The sequence below is a fragment of the Pipistrellus kuhlii genome, unplaced genomic scaffold (genome assembly GCF_014108245.1).
Source record: "Pipistrellus kuhlii isolate mPipKuh1 unplaced genomic scaffold, mPipKuh1.p scaffold_m20_p_45, whole genome shotgun sequence".
In the NCBI taxonomy this organism is placed as follows: domain Eukaryota; kingdom Metazoa; phylum Chordata; class Mammalia; order Chiroptera; family Vespertilionidae; genus Pipistrellus; species Pipistrellus kuhlii.
The window spans coordinates 2,487,348-2,510,204 of NW_023425546.1; the positions used below are offsets into that span (position 1 = coordinate 2,487,348).

Below are 22,857 nucleotides of genomic sequence, written 5' to 3' on the forward strand. Positions count from 1 at the left end.
CCCCCTAACTGCTCCCCTGCACATAACTGCTTTACACATAACTGATTTACACATAACTGCTCCCCTGCCAGCCTAATCACCCCTAACTACCCTCCCCTGCCAGCCTAATCACTCCCACCTGTCCTCCCCTGCTGGCCTGATGGTCCCCAACTGCCCTCCCCAGCTGTCCTGCCCTGCAGACCTGGTCACCTCCAACTGCCCTCCCCTGCCAGCCTGGTGGCGCCCAGTTGCCTTCCCCTTCCAGCCTGATCATCCACAACTACCCTTCTCTACCAGCCATCTTGCGGCAGCCATCTTGTGATGATGTCACACAAGGGTGTTGGGCAGGGCATGGTGCCACCTAGGCTTTTATTATATAGGATGGGGGCATGCACCAGCTTTTCAGAAAAGGGGAAACGGACGGGACGATAACATTGTGCGGCCCGATGAGCTGGTGAATAACCTCAGAGTTAAGGAGTGAGACAGGCCTTCTCTGGGAGATGCAAGGACCAGTCCAGAACCAATGGAAACAGCTGATCCCAGGCCTTCAGTGTGAACTCCTCCTCAGCTCATTCCTGCCACCGGGTGAACATGGTTTAGGGGATTCATGGTGAGAGTGACCAGGACACAGACCTAGAGTCAGACAGAATGAAGCTGCAGGCTTCATGAAACGACCCCTCTCTGGCTCCGCCCCTGCCTGAGAGGAGGCTGATGCACTGCCCTGCCTGGCATGAGAAATGGCATAAGGAAGTACCAGCTGTGAGCTGGCCAGGCCTGTCTCCCCGCCCCTCTTCCCTGCGTGAAACCCTCCGTAGCCCGCTCTTGACTGAGTCCTCAGAGGCGTGTGCTGCAGCTGAGAGCCCCGACGTTCCACAGGCTGTGCTGCTGAGCCGTCAGGCGGCTTCCTGAGGTGACTTACTGCTTCCTCTTTCACGGGCGCTTTCTGCTTAATAAGTGGAGCTGCACCAAGCACCCTGGGACGCGGGAGGCCCCCGACCTCAGGCTGCCTTTGCCGCAGCAGACTCCCGCAGGCTGGCCCCTTCCTGGGCTCGGCTCCGGGCTCCGGGACCCTGAGGGTGCTCCCTCAGAGGGGCTTTTTTCTTCTTTTTAAAAAGTAAGGTCTGTCTTCCCCTGGCCTTCTGAGAGCGTGCAGCCCTTCAATCTCAGGGGCCCTTGCCCTCAGACTCAGAAAACGGCAGGAAGGCGGTGACTGGGGTCATGTGACGGACAGAACACACACCTGATTGTGTGCTGCCCCACCGCCTGGAGTATCCAGGCTATAAGACGCCTGCCGATGCCCTCCCTGCCAGCCTGTGCCTGAGCCGAGCCTGCGACGCGGGGGTCTGCTGACAGCACATGGTTCAGATGCGACAGAGGACACCCACAGATTTCACAACAGAGGTCGGCCTCTCACTTCAGCTCCCGTGCTGCGCAGGAGCAGCCGCGGCCAGCGCGGTGGAGCTGAGGGTGAGCTCTTCCCACAACAGTTGGGTCCCGAGGCCACAGGCTGCTGCTGTGGCCACCCGCCTCCCCCTTGTTCCAGGCGCGTTCCCAAGGGTGTCTGTGCACCCCTCCTAGCACCCCTTCCTGACTCCAGGAAGGCCAATGTGCTGGGAGCCTTAAGACCCCTCCCCATCCCGGGAGCAGCCCGGAGAGGCAGCGCTAAGCTCCCCTCTGCCAGAGCTGATCTCCTGCACCAGGCCTCCTCGCCCCGGGTGACCCGGGCCCTACCTCACACACACACACACACACACACACACACACACACACCCGCGTCCCAGACCTACCTCCTGCCTCTCCCCTGGGCATTCCTGGCCTATCCTGTGCCTCCCCTCTGAGGCATGGCAGCCTCTGGGGACCAGCTGTAACCACTGAGGATGAAGGAAGGGGAGTCTGCTAACAGGGGCTCGCCTAAGACCGAGGTACTGGACTGGGAAACAGATGGGACGCAGCGGGGAGTGCAGGGAGGAGAGTGCACAGAGGGCCTGGCTCAGCTCTGGGTAACTGCTGAGTGGCTTTCCAGGCCAAAAGCGGGGGCGTTTCACACAGCCCTTCTCACTGCCACATGCAGGCGCCCGGCCACAGCGGTCTGAGCCCTCTGGGCCAACGCCCGGCAGCGCTTATGCCTGAAACCCAGCTCGATTCCTTCTGTCCAAGTTGACTGACCTCCTCCTCAGCCAGCTCACACTGCCAAGGGGAGGGGTGCCTGTGACCGGCACCCTCTCCAGGGGGCAGGGGGCTCTGAGGGTCTGGATACAAACAATGTCTGTAATAAGCTCCGAACCCCAGGAAGAGGGTCATCTGATAGCCAGCGAGTGAGAAAGCCAACGCAGGTGACACTCAGGTTCCCTGTGAGATGGGTCATCTTTCGCTGTGAGATTTGCAAGAGCTCTCTGGCCTGGTTTCTTTTGTTCTAAATGTAAATCCAGTCCTAGGATTGTAGGACCTTGAGCCAAGTTGACAACGGCCCAGCTCAGAGGCTCCTCAGTGAACCATTTCCTCTGGCCCTGCTTCCCCTCAGCAGAGAGGGCTGCCCTTGGGACAGGAGGGGCGGCCGCCCTGGAGCTGGGTCAGAGCTGAGGGCAGTCCTGCTCTGTGGCGCCTCTCATGGCCATGGGGAGCTTTTCTGGGCCTCCAGACCCGCTGGACAAAGCCCTTTGGTGCCAGACCATCACTCCAAGTGATGCCTCGCACGACCGAAACCTTAAAAAGGAAAAAAAACAAAAAAACAATAACTATAAAATGTTCAGGCCTTTTCCAGAGGACAAGTCATAATCCCTCTGGGTTATCTGAGCTGCTCCGTGAAAAGCTGGTGAGCAGACAGAGACAGAGGCTGCGGGCTCCTGGGCCCGAGCACTGAGCTGACGGCACATACGGTATGGCACATACGTGCTGCCTCCAATTTGCTCCACGGAAACCCATGCGAACACGGCACCATTGGAGGGTGAAGGCGAGGAGACATGAGCTCTGACTTCTCCATTTTACAGACCAGCAGCGAGCTCAGACAAGGAAAGGACTTGGTTATGGCCATGATGAGCTGGTGTGCGGCTGGCTTCGAGTCCCTGGGATGTGTCTACTCCCCCCTCCGCCCAGGCCTCCTCCCCACCGGTGTCTACATGCGTCCGGAACAGGGACGCACTGGCGGTGAAGCCAGGTTCCATCCCCATCACGTGAGACCTGGGCAAGTCCCTGAACTTCCTGGCATCGGGGGAAATAAAAGGGCCTATGGGGACCTCCGACGCCCCTGCCTGTGAGTTCCCTGTGGATTCTCCTGGCTTCCACAGGCCAGGCAGGAAGTGGGCTGTTTGTTTAACCTTAGGAGGCAACGAGGGATTCAAAAGAAGAGGTACCAGGTGCAGTACTGGTTTAGGGCTCCAGGCAGCCTGGAGCCCTCTGGGCCAAGCACGCCCTCTGGGGGTGCCCTGCAAGGGAGGGCGGGAGGTCATGCAGAATCCTCAGTGGGTCTGATGCCAGAGGCCAGAGCAGAAGTCACACCCACCATGCCCGCTGCAATGCAAAGCCTGCCGCCGACAGGCCCCGGGCCGAGCCCCCGTGCCCAGCCCTTCCTCTCATGGCTCCGGCCTCGCACGGCTTCCCTCCAGCCTGGAGGGCCACTGGCAGGGGCTCTGTGACAGTCCCGCTCCGCCTGACCCGTCCTGCTCTCCCTGCTCTGCAGCACAGCGGGGTCCTGCAACCGCCGCTCTGGGTTCAGCAGTTTAGACCCAAAGAGGAGAATTCTTCGGGAAAAGGAGGTGCCATTTGAGCTGATGAGGAAGACGATGCCCTCGGTCTGCACAGCTCAGCCTGGCTGGCCTGCAGAGGCTGAGGGGCACCTCTCACCGTCCTCTCACCCACCGGGGGTGCCGAGCACCGGAGAAGGGCCGGGGCCTGTGCGAGGCTCGGGGAAATCCAGCGACAGACAAAACACAGTCACTGGCCGCAGGGAGCTGCGCTGAGACAAGCACAAATCTGGGGCAATAATCACACCGTCTGGGCATGCCCGCTCCTGGTCCTTTTGGGTCCAGGTGGGTCGCCAGCAGAAGCCTGAACTCGGCCACACGGTGGGCGGCATCGGAGCCGCGGCCGGAGGCATGAGAAGCCGAGTGTTGTTACCCAGACAAGCAAGGAGAAGGGGCAGGAGGTGCGAGGGGAAAGGTGGGAGGACCGAGAGCAAGCACCACAGTGGCCCAGGTGGCGGAGGCCATGCAGGAGGGAAACCTCTCTCAGGTACCTTTCCTCACTAGGGGAGATTCTATTTCCAAAAGACAGGGGTCAGTACTGTTCTCTAGGCTGTGGGTGATGGCCTATAGGTGATGGCCCTCCTTCTGTGACAGCCGGCAAAGCAGAGCCTCGCCGAAAGCCACAGGCGGAGCTGTGAGGGCATCCGCGCTCATGCCCTTCCCAGCACCTGTCCAGGACACCGCGGGCGGCGCCTGCCGGAGGGCGGAGCCCCGGGCCCGGCTCCCACTGGCCCATGCTGGCTCCCAGGAGCCTGAGCCTCTCGTATCAGCAGCTCCCCTCCCACTTGCTGAAGGAGCTGGGCCTCCGCTGCCTGCAGGAACCCTTGGAGGTTCTGGGGCTGCAGAAAGGAACCAGCCACACCGCCTGCCTTTCGAGCGCGGCTATGACATGGGTCCTGAGGAAGCCGCTTTTGGTAAGAAATTATTTCTGTTTTAAAGCCTGAAAAAAAAGACCTGTCCACAACCTGAGAGATGAGCTCTCGAGCTGGCAGGCCCTGCAGCTCCCCTACAATATGGCCTGCTCCTTCCGCTGCCTCCTGGTTGGGGGGGTGGGGGGGGTGGGGGGGGAACTTGGGAGGAGGGAGGTGCAACTCAACTCCTGCCCGCCTGCCCCCCACAGGCCCCTGAAAGGGCTGCCTCAGCGCCTGGCCCGCACACTCCAGCTTGCTCGGTCCCACACACTCACAGCTCCTGCACATACATGCTCACACTCACATATACAACACACCCTCACCGTCACACATGATTACACCCTCACACATGCTCACATGCACACATACATGATCTGACACACAACACAAGCTCACGCACTCATCCTGCACACTCTTACGCAGCCAGGCCTCTCACACCCTCATCCACAGCCTGAGCCATTACGGTGATACCACTCACATTTTCCATCTCTCAGTGGCTTCAAAACAGGAAGCCAGAGAGGGGAGGAGAGCAGTGTGAAGGGCCAGGTGCAAGCCGGACCCCTCCCGGCAGGTCTGGCTGCAGCGCCAGGCCACCCCCTCCCCCGCCCCCAGCGCCAGCACCCCCTCTCCAGCTTTCTCCCAGCAGCCATCCTGCCCAGGCCACTGGCAGCCTGGACTGGCTGCACAGCTGGCAGGGGGCGCTGAAGACGGCCCCATCAGCCTGCTGCTGTCCCTCCCTCCCTCCGGCAGGGGCTCGCTGGGAGGGAGGGAGGAAGGGAGGGAGAGAGGGAGGGAGGGAGGGAGGGAGGGAGAGAGGGAGGAGGGAGGGAGGGAGGGAGGGAGGGAGGGAGGAAGGGAGGGAGAGACGGAGGGAGGGAGGGAGAGAGGGAGGGAGAGAGGGAGGGAGGGAGGGAGAGAGGGAGGAGGGAGGGAGGGAGGGAGGGAGAGAGGGAGAGAGAGAGGGAGGGAGGGAGGGAGAGAGGGAGGGAGGGAGGGAGAGAGGGAGGGAGGGAGGGAGGGAGGGAGGAGAGAGGGAGGGAGGGAGGGAGGGAGGGAGGGAGGGAGGGAGGGGTCTCTGCCCTTCCTGCCCGCCCTGTGGAGCCCCCGCTTCCAGAAACCAGCTCTTCAGAGGAGCCTCAGGGGCCATTCCTCGAGCTCCCGCCCTGACCGGTCCTGAGCCCTGACTGGTCCTCTGCTGCTGGCTCAGTCACACCCCTTCCGTTCTGTGCGTGTCCCAAGCGCCCCTGTGGCACAATGCTCTGTAACAGCAACCTGTGAGCACCATGCACGGCACAAAGTGCACAACCAGCGTCCCCTTTCACTCCCATGGGGGTGTACCCCCTTAGCAGACGAGGCAGCTGAGAGCGAGGTGACCAGGCACCTGTTCACCCCGCTTCCAGGAGCATCCCTCTCACACGGCCCGGGCTGGACGTGGGTGTCTGAGATGAGCAGGTCCATCAGAGCAGCAGCACTGACGCTGACGCCACTGAGGCCCTGAGAGGAGAGGAGACCGAAGGGCAGGAACAGGCAAGGCCAGGGCCTGTTCTGGCACGGCGCCTCCTCTGGCACCGCGTGCACTCACCAAACCGCACACCGAAAGCGGCTGCTGGCCTGGCACGGAGGCACCTGGCACGGAGGCGGGGGAGATCCTTTTGTACTTTAATTGCCCGAGTAATTGGGGCTGAATCCCGCCATTTAATGAGAAAGCCTGAGGGGAAGCTTTGTGAGAGGATGTGGCTGGAGGTGAATGACATTTCTGGGTCTCTCTCTCTCCCTCTCTCTCTCTCTCTCTCTCTCTCTCTCTCTCTCCCTCCCTCCCTCCCTCCCTCCCTCCCTCCCTCCCTCTCTCTCTCTCTAAGAGATTATTAAAAACATTTTCCCTGCAGCAGTGACCTTGAGAGGAGCTGGCAGAGGGCAAGCCACACGCTCCCTCTGCCCACACGCTCCCTCTGCACTCCATTCGTGACTGACAAAGGGTCTCTGGAGAAGGGGTGTCAGCAGGTGGCTCCCCCAAACCAGCGCAGGAGAAGCAGCCGGGGACAGTGCTCTGAGGCTGGAAGGAGAGAGAACAGAAAACCACGCCAGAAGGGGGCTCCTGCAGGCTGGCCCTCGGCCCCACACGCTCTTCCTCAGGGTCCCCTCCTGCAGGCTGCCCGCACCTCACAGCTGGACTAGAAAACGGGCATCGAGGCCACGAAGGGGGTGGCTTCGGTCTGGGCGAGGCCCTGGAATCTTCCTTCCTGCAGATCTTCCGGGCAGAGCGAGAGAGAATTCCTGTTCTTCTTGGCTCGCTTTGCTTCTCCTCGAAACACTGTCCAAAGCTCCTCCTCCCCAAGTCCCACCCTGTTCTTAAATGCCTCTTCTGACCCGTCCAGGGTTCAACGGCCCCTGAGGTCAGAGACTGTGACCGGTGGAGTCCCGCTGAGGGCAGTGAGAAAGCAGAGGCTGAGGTGACCTTGGACTCCAACCCCTCCGCCATGCACGGTCCCTGCTGTTTCTCGGGAGGGCAGGGTTCTGGGGGGCTCCCGGTGAGCGAGCCCCCGGCTGTGAGGAGGCCCCGCAAGCACTGTCCTAGCACAGCTGGAGGCCTGGCTGCTTTCCTGGCTCAGCAAAAGCTTCCAGGAAGCAGGAGCCACGGGAGGGACACAGGGCTGCTGGCTCCAGAAGAGGCCCAGTAACCCGGCCACCGAGGTGGGGCTGGGCCTCGCGGGGGCCCTGCGGAGGGGAGCAGCTGGGCTCCTTGCTGTGGGTCTGCTTTTCCGAGCAAAGCACCATGGGACTCAATCCAAATAGGCCAGGGGGCCAGCCAAGAGGCTGAGGGTGGATGCTCGAGCAGCCCCAGCCCGGTGTGGGGAGCGAGGAACCACCACACGAACTCATTTCACAGGGATGGACTTGAAGCAAATCTGGCTTCCAGTTATGCTCACCAGCTACGTTCTGACACGAACCCAAATGATGCTTTATCACTAAACAACCAGCACATGGGCTATTTTTGTGGTTACATTTTTGTTTTGGGGGTTTCTTTTTGCTTTTTGAAACGCTTCATGAATATATTTTCACAAAAATCAAATAATTCTTAAAACTCACTTAGGGGGGAAAAAAGCAGAACATGAAAATGTCCTATGATCTCTGGCCAATGTTGCTCAGTGGTTAGAGCATCGGCCATGCATCAAAGGGTCTCGGGTTAGATTTCCAGTCAAGAGTGTGTACCTGCAGGCTCGATCCCTACCCCCACTCAGGGCCAGGCAGAAGGCAACCGGTGGATGTGTCTCTCTCATATTGATGTCTCTCTGTCTCCTCTTCCCCCCCTCTCTCTCTTTCTCCTTCCTCTTCCATTCTTCCCTTCTACTCTCTTAAAAAAAAAAAAAAAAAAAAAAAAAAAAATGGAAAAAATGTCCTCCAGTGAGAATAAAAAGAAAAACAGAAACAAACAAAAAATGTTCTATGAACTATAAGTAAATTGAGGAATTTTTTTTCTGTTCCTATAGAAATCTAAATTACATAACAACTTCAGTCTTTAAAATACACGAAGGTTAAAGCCAGTCTGCATTACTTAATTTTTAATAGAAAATAAGCCGCCTAGTTTTCAAGGTGAAAACAATGACTGACTTAGAAGTACTTTTACTTTGTTGGGGTTTACATTACTATCAGGGTTTACGTTATTGGGATTTACTTTGATGAATGAAAATCAAGTTAAGTATCAGTGTGCATTTTTCAAGTGACGAGGACTTAAAGTTCCTAAGAACCATTGGATTTCTCAATGGTTCAGTTAGATTTCTCCTCCTAACCCTCCTGTCTCATTTACACAATTATTATCTTCCATGTAGGCCTTCTGTTGAAAAACGTGTCTAAATAACAGGCTCTATTTCACTTCAAAAGTAGCACAATTAAATTTTATAAAACACAAACATCTATCGACTCTCCCCGCATCGGTGTTCAGTACCTCAGAGCTGTCTGACCCACTCGTCTGTGCCGCCCCGTCCTCTGTGCCTGGGCCAGTGCCCAACAGACTAAGTTTTCTAACACAGTTTGTCTCCGCCAGGTGACAAGCCCCACTCCCGCCCAGGCAGCGCCACCTCTGGGCACCACTGCCCCCTCCTGTGCCCAGGCCTCCGCGTCCCTCTGACAGAGAGCAAGGGTCTCTGGCTCTGAGAGAAACCTCTGACCCCATCAGCAGGAAGCAGTTAGGAGATCCAAAGCCTTTTCCCTGAAAGAATCCAGAGCCGAGATCCTTGAGGGGGTGTGGTGGGCAGTCAGACCCAGAGCGAGGATGATGAGTCCACTGGAGGAGAAATGGCCTGAGGTGCGCTTCTCACACTCCCACTGCTCTGCACCCACAGTGGAGGAGCCTGTGGGCTCTTAATTCTAACTAATTAGAGAGGATTTATGGTTCCAGGGAAATAGAAGACATAAGGTATAAAGATGAAGGAAAAAGAAAGTGAATTAACAAACTGAGAGGCACCAGACAAACTGCAGAAGGCATGTGCAAGTTGCAGAGGGTCTGTAAAGAATTACAGTTGAGGAAGTAAAAATGGTGAGGAGGGGCATAAAGAAAGGGATATTACAGGAAGAAAGGGTATTGGAGTAGGAGTACTTAATAGAAAGCATGAGGCATAGAGATGCATTTTGAAGGGAAAGGTTTATGAAAGTCATAGAAGGGTTGTGAAGAGAAATCTTAAAAGGAAATTATAGGCAGACCGAATAATAAGTCTAATTAGGTAAATGAATCTAAAGTAAACTAATTTGTTTGGTTCTTTTCCAGTCATCAGACTTAAAAGGGTTAATCACATGTAGTAGGGGCAAAATTAGTAGTACTACAGTAATATAATAAATTTCAAAATAAAATCTAGTGTAGTATAAGGTCGATATATATCAATCAATCTAATCAGAGGGGGGGACCAATAGGGGGGACTTCTAATCTATTAGAGCACCTGACTTCAGCTGAAAAGTCATCATTTTATTTTAAATATTACAATACATATACATATGTGCATAGGGGGTTAAGTTTCTTATGTACGAATAGGGGGTTATGTTTTCTTAAAGTTTCCTTTTCAAGGCCTGTGCGAAGCGATTGAGGAAGTGACTCAGCTGTGAATCCAACAAGCAGAACCGATAAGCAGTCAGATGATCCACCAGGAGTCAAAACATTATCTCATCCATACCATCTCATCGCCTGATGACTAATTACAATAGCTGAGGTCCGCAGACCCCCAGGCCTGCACACAGCTGCACTCCTCACCCCAGCCCCTTCCCCTGTGTAACCCTGCGCCTTGCGGAAAGGCAGGATTGATGCTTGTAAGCATCTTCTTGGTTGGCTAGCCTTCTCAAAAAGCGCCTAACATGATTCAACCCCCTTCACTAACGGACACAGAGACAGGCAGCCTGAGCCCACCCAGGGGTTTCCCGGTAACACTAACCCCGCATTAGTGTTCAGTATCTCAGAGTTGTTCTTAATGCTCCCCCCACCCCCGCCTTTGCCATCCCTTGTTCTCTGTGCCATGGCCAGTGCCCAGAGCCCAGCATCCAGAGCCCAGCACCCAGCTCATGGACTGGTTCAGAGCCCAGGGTGCTGGATCAGATAGCTTATGTTCAAATCACAGCTGCATCACTGTGATCATGGGACAGTCCCTCAGCCTCTCTAAGCTTCAGCCACCTCCTGAGTAGAATGGGAATAATATTAGGACCTACCTCATATGGTTGTTCTATGAATAAAACACACACACACAGAACCTAACGCACTTAGCACCCTGCAGGCACACCTAAGCTCTCAGTGAACACCACCAGCATCCCGACCCTCCGGTGACGGATGGCGGGTTCTTCTCAGGCCAGATGCCCGGCTTCAGATGCTCTATCCACTGAGCCGGACCAGTTTCGGTGACACACCATCCTTTTAGTTTCCTAAGTTAGGAACTTAAGGTCAACCCTTGACTTCCCCTGCCTCTCTCTCGTCTCAGACCCAACTCTGAGACCTGTCCGAGTATGCCTACACTCCTTCCACCCCTTTCTCTCCTACCTGCCATCTCCCCTCCATGTCACTTCTCTCTGTGACTAACCGTTTTCAAACAGATCCACTGCTTCCAGTCCCGCCCTTTCCAATTTAGTCTCTAAGTAAGCAATAATCACACTGCTGTTCTGCTTAAACCCTCAACAGCTTCCTGCTTGCTTTAGGAAAGTGGTTCTCAACCTTCCTAACGCCACCACCCCTTTAATACACAGCTCCTCATGTGGTGGTAACCCCCAACCACAAGATTATTTTCATTGCTACTTCGTAACTGCAATTTTGCTACTTTTAGGAATCATAATGTAAATATCTGTGTTTTCCCATGGTCGTGACCCACAGGTTGCAGGTTGAGAACCGCTAGCAGGGTCACCTAAGACCACCGGAAAACACAGATTTACATTATGATCCATAACAGTAGCAAAATGACATTACGAGGTAGCAACGAAAATAATGTTATGGTTGGGGGTCACCACCACGTGAGGAGCTGTATTAAAGGGGTCGCGGCGTTAGGAAGGTTGAGAACCACTGCCTTAGGATAAAATCCCAAAACCTATGCATGGCTAACCAGGCAGTAGGCTCTATTTTCTGGGCCTCCTAGTCTAATTTTAGGCTACGCCCTCTTCTCTATTTGCCCTCGTCACGACAGATTTCCTTCAGTTTCTTGTGGATGTTAACATGCTACACTTTCTCACAACTGCAATGTGAACACAGCTTGTCTCTTCGGGAGCATTCCTCCATCCCCCACAGGACAGCTGCTCACGGCCAAGTCCCAGTGACCCCTGTGAGCCGCTGCCTCCCCGCTCCTCTCCGCGCCTCCAGGCCCTCTGGCTTGCATCCTGCCTTGGCTAGCAGATGGTTTAACTTCCTCCTCCATTCGCATATGCTCTTCTTGAGGAAAAAGACTAGGTCTCCATTCTGCATGACTCATCTCCTAGCACAATGACAATGTTGCTCACTGGATTAAAGAGGAAACAGCCTAAGCCTAAACCTTACACATTATAAATCCTAAAAGACCTAAAAGAGTCAGGGATGTGGACTGAGCCCCAGTCTCCCAAGCACAAAGGATGCACTGCCTTTTCTGAACAAAGACGGAGGTAGGACAAGCAGCAGGAACTGTGTGTTAGCTGTGAGACATGCTTATCTACACATTTTTTTAAATGGCCATGACATTGAAATCTGTTGATAAGAAACCATTCTCAACCTCCCCATCTTTCTCACACCCCTTCCTCTATTGGGCACCGAAGCATCCTAATGTGGTGGGCTGCCTTCGCTGCTCCGTCTGCACCTCCCCTATCCCAGATCTTCATCTCTCACCTGGCGTTCCTACTCTGGTTCCCCTAGTTCAGTGGTCGGCAAACTCATTAGTCAACAGAGCCAAATATCAACAGTACAACGATTGAAACTTCTTTGGAGAGCCGAAAACCGACTTTTGTGCATGGGCCACGAAGTTTCGATCGCACTGTACGTGCTTGCCCACACGTGGTATTTTGTGGAAGAGCCACACTTAAGAGGCCAAAGAGCAGCATGAGGCTTGAGAGCCACAATTTGCTGACTACTGCCCCAGTCTTTGTCCCTCTCATATACCATCCACAATGCTGTCAGTCATTATTCTAGAACTCATATTTGGCCATATTACTTCTACTTGAGCCTTCAGAGACTCTATTACCTGCAGGATAAATCTTTCCCACTTGGCATCCAAAGTACTCCCTCATGGTGCCTAAACTCACCTTCCTATGCTCCACCCTGTCATTTCCCCTCTTACCCTTGCACCCCAAAAACCCAAACTCTCTCTCCCTTAGGACAGTCCTTCCTTCGTAGTCTTTGCACATGCTGGGCCCTCTGCCTGGAACTCCTCCCGTCTCCGCCCATACACGTCTCCCCATCCTCCTCTGTGTCTCCCCCATACAGTGCCCCGCCGGGACTCCCCATCTGTTTGGAAATCTGTCAAGCTGTGTTTTCTTTTACTGAACTCAAGAAGAGAGGGCAATGTCCTCTGCTTCTCTGAATCTCTGGAGCCTATCATACACTAGGTGTTCAATAAATGTTGATTAAATAAAGGAATACAGTCTAGTCTTTGGAGTCAGGATGGTGAAATAAGCCTTCCTGTCTTTCTAGGTTTTTGTTTTTCCTTAACTAGAAGATTGTATATTTAGCCTCTCTTTGTGATGATCTGTTCTTGTTAGAGAAGAGTCATATTACACTAGCTTTCTGTCACCCACACATTGATGGGCTACCCAACCAAATTGTGTTGCACATCTACAATTCACATCAGAATTGGGAATTAACACAGTTTGGTGTGCTAAAAACAAGGTCTTAAGGTTATTATCTATGTCATTGCTCTAATGTTATTTTGCTGATAATTGATGCAGTTCCCCTTCTCTATTCAACTCCCTACGTGCAAATAATTGAAGATTGTCAAAACATTGGCAATAATTGTGACCTGCGTGGGCAGTGACTCAGAAGGTGCAGAAGAAGTGCTGGCTCCACAAAGGGAAAGGCCCCTCCTGAACAGCTCAACAATGACCAAGTGAGTTTATGTAAAGCTTGATGGGAAACAGGAAGGTTTAAAAAAAAGTGCGATACGGAAGCCATAGAGCAGTGCCTGCCAGAAAAGACAGATCTGAAAATGCAGAGGGAAACGTTTGGGCAGATAAAGGGGTTTTCTTTTAACCTCAATTTTCACTGATGGCTCTTTAAATATATATATATATATATATATATATATATATATATATATATATACATATACACACACACACACACACACACACACACACACACACACACACACACACACACACACACACACACACACACACTGAGTGGCCAGATTATTATGACCACCCATCAGTACTTCGTTGGGACACCTTTTGCCTTCGATACTGCGGCGATTCTTCTTGGCATTGACTCCATGAGATGTTGACAGGTGACACAGGGAATCTGAGGCCATGCCTCATGGATAGCACTGTCCAGTTCTGTGAGATCTGATGATTGTGGAACCAGCTGCCTGATGGCTTTTAACTTTGTCCCACAAATGCTCAATTGGATGGAGATCTGGTGATTGTGGGGCCACCTAAGTAAGGTAAAGTCTCCCTCACGTTCTTGAAACCACTCCTGCACAATACGAGCACCGTGGCATGGCACATTGTCTTGTTAGAAGAAGCCATCTCCGTTGGGATACGCCATCAACACTACTTAGGTATGTTGTGCTATTCAAACATTGTTCCACACGAATTAAAGGGCCCAAATCATGCCAGAAAAACATACCCCAAACCATAACAATGCCCCCACCAGCTTGAAGGGTTGTACTCATGCATGTGGGGTGCACGCTTTCATGCTGTTTCCTCAAAATTCCCACTCTGCCATCTGCATGATGCAACTGGAAATGTGGTTCATCGGACACATGACTTTTCCAATGCTCAACTGTCCAATCCTTGTATTCCTGTGCGAATTGGAGACGTTTTATCTTGGTAACTGCAGACAGCAAATGTGCTCAAACAGGCCTTCAGCTTCCATATCCCATAGGATGCAGTGTACGGCTAATCTGCCTACGAACGTCAGGTGGTCATAATAATCTGGCCACTCAGTGTATAGCTGAGAATACTACAGATGGTCCTCTTTTCCTCCCATTGTCCCCTTCTACCGGATGCCACCACCCCTGTCCTTCACCACCACCTCTGTGTCCATGGGCACTGCATATATTCATGTTCGTTCTTTGGTTAATCTCTTCCTGCCTTCCCTCCCTCTTCCTTCTGGGATTCCTCAGTCTGTTCCTTTTTTTTTTTTTTTTTTTTTTTTTTTTTTTTTTTTAAGATAGGGCTGAAAAAGGGAGAATTGAACTCATCATAATTCTGTAAGAGCAGTATGTCTGATGAGAAGAAAATGATTATTCCTTCTACTTTGTGAAAGCAGATTTTTGCCTAAATGATTTCCCACATTCACTACACTCATAAGGCTTTTCTCCAGTGTGAACTCTCTGGTGCTCTCTGAGAGTGGACATGTGCCTGAATGACTTCCCACAATCACTACACTCATATGGTCTTTCACCAGTGTGAATTTTGAGGTGTTCAATGGGTTAGAGCTTTTACAATCACTACATTGATATGGCTTTTCCCCAGTGTGAACTCTCTTGTGGCTTAAGAGGTGATAACTCTGACTAAATGATTTTCCACATTCAAATTGACCATCACATTCACTGCATTTGGAAGGTTTTTCTCCCATGTGAACTCTCTGTGTAGTGAGGGAACACCTGTGACTGAGCAGCTTCCCACAATCAGTACATTTATAAGGGAAACTTCTTGATGAAAGCTGTGTCTTAGAATACTCGCTTGGTGAGGAGTTATTTCAAGATGTGAATCACCGTGGAGGCTGCAGTGGGGTTTGCATGTGGAGAGGCCTTGTCTTCAGGAGGCGGAGCTGAGCCAAAGAGCAGTGTGCTGACCCTGTCCCTGGCCTTTCTGGACAGCAGGTTCCCAACCCAGGGGCATCCGGAAGCCTCAACAACTGGTAGGGCCATGAATATCACCCAAGCGAAAGGGCGGGGTCGCCCTTGAGCCCTTCCATTTTTCCTTGGCAATCCCTGTCTGCCCAGGCTCTGCGTTCTAAACACTTTCCAGTTCTTTCTCTCTTCTCTGTCACTGGGCAAGGCCTCCGGCGGACCTTTAGGCAAAGCTCCATCCCTCCTTCTGGGTTCATGAAGAACAAAAGACTTGACATTAAATCTCAGCTGCTGCATCAGCTGTCCCTGTTCCCCTGCATCATTTAAGATTCAAGTCAAATGTCACCTCTGACACTTCCCAGTTCTCCCAGGTGGAGAACACTACCCCTGTGTCCTTAGGTTTCTGTACACACTTCGTCATACACGCTTCTCATCACTGTGATCGCCTGCTTATATACTCCGGTGTCTTTAAGCGAAGGACTGCATCATAACCAGTCTCCCTCCCCGAAGACTACCACGAGCCACTCAGTGTGCTTCTGTGAGGTAACAGTATGAATGCACAGTTAAGGGAGGAGGACTGTGAAAAGGAGATTCCGTCTGTCGACACCCAGTTAAAGACATGAGCCAAGCATGTGAATGGCAAGGCTTGCCAAGGTGAAACTCGAGTTGGGCCGAGCTTCAGTGGCAAGATGCCCGAGCTGCATAAACAAGCACCTGGATGGCTGGGATGTTTCCAGTGACTAATCGTAGGCACACTTGAGGATGTTAAGACTCCTCTTTCCAAAGACAATCCCTTTACCCAGTCAATGCCAGGCATCTTTCCCTGATGCGCTTAAACTCGGACTGGGGAGCCTGGAAGTAAGGGAGCTTGAAGAAAGCACTTTGCATTCATGATGATTTGGATTAAAATTTAATTGGGACTTGAGATGGGTTGAGTGGGAAGCTGCTAAGGTTGCATGTTTTTTGTTTGTGTGGAGTCACTGTTCACCAACCCTCCACTCACGCCACAGAGCTCAGAGCTGTGGTGCTTCCTCATTTCCTATTCAGCACGAGAAGGCCAATCACATCACCAACGCATGTGGGAGGCACTGAGTTGGAATATCCCAAAGGCCTTTACACTTCTCTTTGATATTATGTAGGTATAGTGATGCGTGTAGTGATGGGTGTACCCCTATAAGTCAGGAATGCCCACATAGCACATTGGGGAAATGAAATCGTCTCATTGAGGGAAGAAAGGAGAGAGGGAGGGAAGATAGAATTCAGACACTATTTGAACAGGAGGAGCCATTTTGAGAAACTATAATTTAAAGAATAGCTTTTTGAGTCTTAAGGATAATAACTATTGAATGGAGCCCAGAACACTACCAGGCCCATCTCACTCCACAAGCCACCCCACGTGAGGGCTATTTTTAAAAAGCTTGTGAGCGTAGGGAATGGAGGCTTGTTGGGAGTGAGTGGCGGGCGGAAGGCCATCCGCGATTTCCCCTCCATTATAAACACGGGCCAGGGTGCCGCCCTGGGACTTCACACGCTGCAGGCCGCACCACGCGACAACCTCCGCTCAGCTGGTGGTGAAGTGAAGTCCAGCCAGGAGCAATTAGGACACAGACACCTAAAATGGGCAAGAGTACAAAGGAAGGCCCACACACCCAGTGTCTGCAGGTTCACAAGTAACAAGTCAAGTGAACAAACTGGCAAATGAAATGGGTTTTATCCTCCCAGTTGACAAAGCTACCTTCCCAAAGGCCTGGTTAAATTTCCCAGACTCCTTGGCGTCCCATGAGAGAGCGAGGCAGCTTGGAAAGAGACAGCACGGCAGCCCGACCCCTCTCCTTGTGGCCTGCCCCACCACGCCCGAGAGGGGGGGTGAGAAGGGGGGGAGTAAAGGGGCACTGGACATGGTCTCCCAATCACTTGGATCCCCAATACCTAGTGTGTGGGGGTGGGGGTGGGGAGGTTACACAGGCTCCAGGTAAGTACGTCTCCATCCACTTAAGGACTCTGTACTTTGCATGGAGGGCATGGCGACAGGAAGATCAGAAGAGCAGGATGGTACAGACACTTCCATCTCAAGTGAATAAACAAGACAGAAACCAACCCACAGATTCAGAGAACAAACTGATTGTCACCAGATGGGAGGGGTTTGGGGGATGAGTGTAAAGAGGATGGGACTGAGATTTATAAATTGCCGGTTACAAAACAGTCACGAGGATGTAAAGTACAGCATAAGGATTACAGTCAATAGTATTGCAATAAGTATGTATGGTGTCAGATGGGTACTATTGTAGTTTATTGGGTGATTACTTTGTCAATTATATACAGGGTGGAGCAAAAGTAGGTTTACAGTTGTTCCTATGGAAAAATAATACAGTAATTAATAAATTATAAGAATAAACTCTGTGTTTCACAAGCTCACAACTGTAAACCTACCTTTCCCCCACCCTATAAATGCCTAATCGCTATGCTGGACATCTGAAGCTCGTGTAATAATGCACATCAACTGCAAAGATAAAATAAATAACATGAAGGAGGTGTTCCAGTCCTTCCATGCATCTCTAAGATAACTAGGAGTTCAAGCCAGGCCTCGCTGGTCTGCCAGCACCAATCAGGAAGGCTCACTGGTGGCCATGGACCTATTTTTTAAAACTTTTATGCTGGCTGAAACCGGTTTGGTTCAGTGGATAGAGCGTTGGTCTGCGTACTGAAGGGTCCCGGGTTTGATTCCAGTCAAGAGCATGTACACTGGTTGCGGGCACATCCCCAGTAGGAAGTGTGCAGGAGGCAGCTGGTCGACGTTTCGCTCATTGATGTTTCTAGCTCTCTATCCCTCTCTCTTCTCTCTGTAAAAATCAATAAAATATGTTTTTGGTTTTTTTTAATTTTATGCTAAAAGTTTTCAAACACAGACAAGCAAAGAGCCTGGTGTGACACCCCACCTCCCAATTCGTGGCCCAGCTTCAGTAATTACAAGGATCAATGTTTCATCAACTTGTTTATCTATTCCTTGACTTTTTTTTTCTGGAATAAATATTTTAAAGCAAATCCCAGACATAGTAACATCTCACTCCACATTCTTCGTCCTCATGTATTTAACATCATTGTGCCTCTCCAACTGATGGCTAACAGTACCCTATCACACATTTACGACCTCTCTTTAACATCACTGAATATCAGGTCCACATCCATTGTTCCCTGAGTGTCTCAAAAATGTCTTTTTACATATGTTTGAGCCAGGGCCCTGGACTTCCTGTAGCAGGATGGAAAGGCCTTCATGTGGTTTAAGAACCAGAACCTCTCACACTTCTCTCCTCCTGAAACCCATCCCACATCGCAGCTGCCCAGAGCCGTACGATCAGAAGGCAAGCCAGCTGGAGAGGCTGGCCTCTGAGGGCGAGGCTGCCGGGAGCCGTGGGCAGCTGGGTCCACTGCTTTCCAGTCGTTCTCTCTGCAGCCCGTGTCTGAGAGCCAGCGCCCAGAGCAGCAGCATTGACAGGATTTAGGTCACTGAGAGTGGCTGTGGGTGGTGAGAGTGAGCTCCTGCCCTCCCTGGTACTGCCTATGCTTTTCAGGATTTGATCTTTCTAGTTAAAGGCCAAAAGCAAGCGCATGAGGTGCTGCACGGAGCTGAAAGCAGGGACTGCAGACCCATCTCTCTCTGGCCTGTCTGACTGCTTAGCCTTGAACACCAGTCTCTCACCAATCAGCTTCCTTTTTTTTTTTTAATTTAAATTTCTTTATTGATTATGGTGTCAAATGGCTCCTTCACTTCAGAAGGGAGACTCTGCGGCCCAGCACCCTATCATTCTAACTCAGCCGCCACGTGGCCACCACGCTCCCACACGCGAGATGCTGCAGGACACAGACACCTCTCCTCCTACATCATAAGCTCTATAGAGAGAGCGGCTGCATTTTATTTTGGCACTACCTGTTTTCAGTCCATATTTGGCATTCACTGTTAGTGAATGAAGCACCTAATCCAACAGCAAATGGTTGAGTATTCGCAATGAGCCTGACCCTGGCCTAGACCAGGGCTCCAACCCTCCCGAGAGGCTCATGCTTATCAGGAGCTGTCAGTGGAGGACAAAGGCTCTCATTGTAACAGAAGTCACTGGTCTTCAAGCCTCAGACCCAGGAGAGAGCTATGGGGTGGCTGGCCCCATTTCTGCGAGCCCTGACTCCCAAGCTGATGCCCATCTGCCCCAACAGGAACCCGGGGAGTGGTCCTATCCAAAAGGAAGTGCCTCTCCCAAGCAGCCCCTGCCCTGCCAGGGTCGGTGCTCCGGAAAGGGACACGGGGGACGCTGAGGCTCCGTAAGCTCAGATCCTCACAGCCTGAAGCCAGGGCCCACGGACAGCGCGCTTCCTCTTCACCGCGGGCTAAACCACCGAGGGGGCGGGGGCTTGCCATCTGGACTCGCTCTGGGTGAGGGGTGAGCCCTCAGTGTGGGGAAGGAAACACCAGCGAGCCCGCTGACTGCTCAAGGTCCCTCTGGGTCCTTGGGTGGCAGAGAGATTTCTTGTATTCATGAAGCTGGCACTGGCAATGCTTTGAATCATGACCCAAAATTAAGGTCCCCATCCCCAAGTCCATTTCTGAGAGACAATGGCCTTGCGCCCTCTCTACCTGAGAACCGACATAAACATCCTGCCCCAGAGAATACTTCCGGGAAACATTCCAATAAAATAAAACCCTAGTCCCTTTGGAAGATGACCTGGGATCTGCGGTTCTGTCAGCAGCACCACGGCCCCTTTCCCCTGGCGTGCAGCTCAAAGGCCTTCGTGCGGAGGCCAGGCAGCCTCTGAGGTCACTGAAGAGACCCTGAGAGCATCTAGTCCAGACCACTGCCTTCCTGCTCTGCTCCCCCAACCCCTGAGGAGGGCAGGACCTTCCCGTGGCCGTGAAGGCGGGAAGCTGTGAGGTCTCTGTACACCAGCGCTGCTTCGCTCTGGGTGTGAGCGGGGTCGTAGGCCTCTGTGTGGCTCGGCACGTGTGGAATGAATAGAAATCTTTGCAGCAGATCCCACACGGAGCACTGAGAGCCAGGAGTGCAGGCAGGGGACTCCGCAGCCCCAGCAGGGGTGGGGACTACACGCTATGGCGCATAAGTTTTAAGGGGAAAAGCTGGAGGGAAGGAAAGACCCAACAACCTGTTAACAATTAGAGTTTAATTTTGCTTTCTCAGTAGGTCCTGGGGCCAGTGAGCAGGAGGCCACATGACACCAGAGCGCAGAGCAGTTGTGAATGGGAGAGTCCTCGTAGCTTCCCACACGGAGTGGGGCTGGGCGGAACCTTGTCTGTATGTTATGGAGCAGAGAAGTGGCACCAAAGCTTCTACTCTTCTTCCACTCCAGAAGGGACAGCGGACTAGTCGGATGTCCCTCAGAGTGCGGTTTTTATTTTTCAAAGAGCTTGTTGATATGCTGCCTGAGGAGAGATGCTTTACATTTTTTTAACATATTTTATTAACTTTTCACAGAGAGGAAGAGAGAGGGACAGAGAGTCAGAAACATCTACGAGAGAGAATCATCAGTCAGCTGCCTCCTGCACACCCCACCCTGGGGATGTGCCCGCAACCAAGGTTCTCATGCCATTGACCGGAATCGAACCCAGGACCTTTCAGTCTGCAGGTCGACGCTCTATCTATCCACTGAGCCAAACTGGTTTCGGCAAATTTTTAAAGTGCCCGTGCTTTTTTACATAAGAAATGGGCACAGGAAGAATCCAAACTCATCTTTGCTCCTATTTGCATAAATGAATGCTGGAAGGATGCCCAAGACACCAGCAAGAGAGGTTTCCTGGGGCAGGAATGGGGCAAGCGAGGGAGCATGTGCAGGAGCGAGATGTGGAATGTATTCCTTTTCCTATCACTTTGCTTTTTGAATTGTGAGGGCTCTGCCTCTTAATAACGAAATTAAGTACAAACACGTTCCACAGGCAGACAGCACGAGCACTGGCCCAGCGTCCTCATCTACCCCGGAGGCGGACAGACCACAGGCCAAACAGGAGCCGGCCACCCGCAGGCAGGCCGCCCGGGCCTGGGCGCAGGGGCTCCAGGTTCTCCAGCTCGTGCCCGCTGGCCACAGCTGGTGCTGAGCCCACTGAGAAATGATGGATGACCCACACTCACATCAACGAGGGAGGGAGACTCAAGTCGTCCAGTCGGTTTGCTCCCGAAAGCAGCCAGGCTGATCTTATTAAAGCATGAACGTGCCAGGACCGGTTTGGCTCAGTGGATAGAGTGTCGGCCTGTGGACTGAAAGGTCCAGGGTTCGATTCCGGTCAATGGCATGTACCTTGGTTGCGGGCACATCCCCAATAGGGGGTGTGCAAGAGGCAGCTGATCGATGATTCTCTCTCATCAATGTTTCTAACTCTCTATCCCTCTCTTCCTCTCTGAAAAATTAATAAAATATATTTTTTTAAAAAAATAAAAATAAAAATAAATTAATTAAAAAATAATAATAAAATAAAACATGAATGTGAGCTCCCAGAGCTCTTCCTCCAGGGAAGGCCAGACCCGCAGCACTCCTCCCGTCCTCTTCCCGAGGGCACTCACCAGCCCTCCAACAGCCCGGCCACCTGTTTCTGATGCCTCGCCTTCCCCGCACGTTTCTGTCATCTCCTGCACACGCCCGAGCTCCCACAGGCCGGGCCCTGCGCCTGCTGCCGCCTCCACCTGGAACGCCTGCTCCACCTGCTGATCCTGCTGCCCTACGATGCGGTGCCTCTGTCCCCGCAAGGAAGCCACCTGGGCTCAGGCGCCCTGCCCGCCCAGCCGCACAGCCAGCCGCTGGTCTGCTCCATGGCAATCTGGCTGCTCCTCTGCTGCCGTACTTCCCACAACACACTTTCTGTTCCCGGCAAACGGTGAGCCCCGCACGCTGGGCCATGGCTGCTCTGCATGCCGCCGCAGTTTGCTCGGAACAGAAAGACACCTTTGCAGTGAACACCGCACCGGGCTCCGGCGAGGTGCCTGCCTCCCTCCCAACCACTCCTCCCCCAACTCACCTAGTCCTCCGCAGCCCTGCGCAGCAGGTACCAGTGTGATCACCATCTCACGGATGAGGAAACTGAGTCATCATGACATAAATTACCAGCCTGTTAAGTGGCACAGCCAGATTCTGAATCCAGATAGTCTGCTTCCCATTCCTAAGGCAAAGGTCCCCCAAGTTCCACTTTCCGAAATCCTAAGAGCAGCCACCACCCAGGGTCTGCGCTAAGGAGGGCACCCTCCAAAGTCAATACCATGTTTCCACTGCAGGGGCTCCCGGGCCCAGGGCCTGCGGACCGAGGAGCTCTGCCCTCTAGTTATGTGGACACGCTGACATCTTCACACCACAAGCACCAGAAAAACCACTCAGAGTTCCCTGCCCAGGCCACGCCGCACCTTTCTCATCACAAGGACTTAAGATTGTGAGGTCTCTTCACGATGATATAACTCCCAACACCATGGGCACAGAAAGAGGAAGATTTCCCACTGACCCTCCCAGCTGTGGGCAGGCATGTCTGCCTGTGCTCTTCAGAACGGGGCTGAAAGTCTGGTTGGGGCACAGCCGGTCGTGGGCCCTGCACTGCCCACCAGGCTGTGCCCTGCAGCCGAGTCTGGCCTGGCCGTCATTGTTGCGGGGTAGGCCGAGCTCTCTGACCCGGAGGGAGGTCGGAAATGCCTCCTCCTGTATTTCCACGTCTTCTCCAAGCTATTCGAAGCTGCCCCTGGAGAAGGAGCTGGGCCTGGTGAGGAGAATGCTGATGTACAACCAGAGTAGGAAGAGAAACAACACCCCAGG

At 52.8% G+C, this 22,857-nt stretch overlaps 1 protein-coding gene across 1 annotated transcript in view; it reads right to left on the minus strand.

Moving 5' to 3' along the window:
* The window catches only part of UBASH3B (ubiquitin associated and SH3 domain containing B), a 139,255-nt gene that overhangs the window by 68,520 nt on the left and 47,878 nt on the right, over nucleotides 1-22,857 (minus strand). The gene's annotated exons all lie outside the window — the stretch shown is intronic.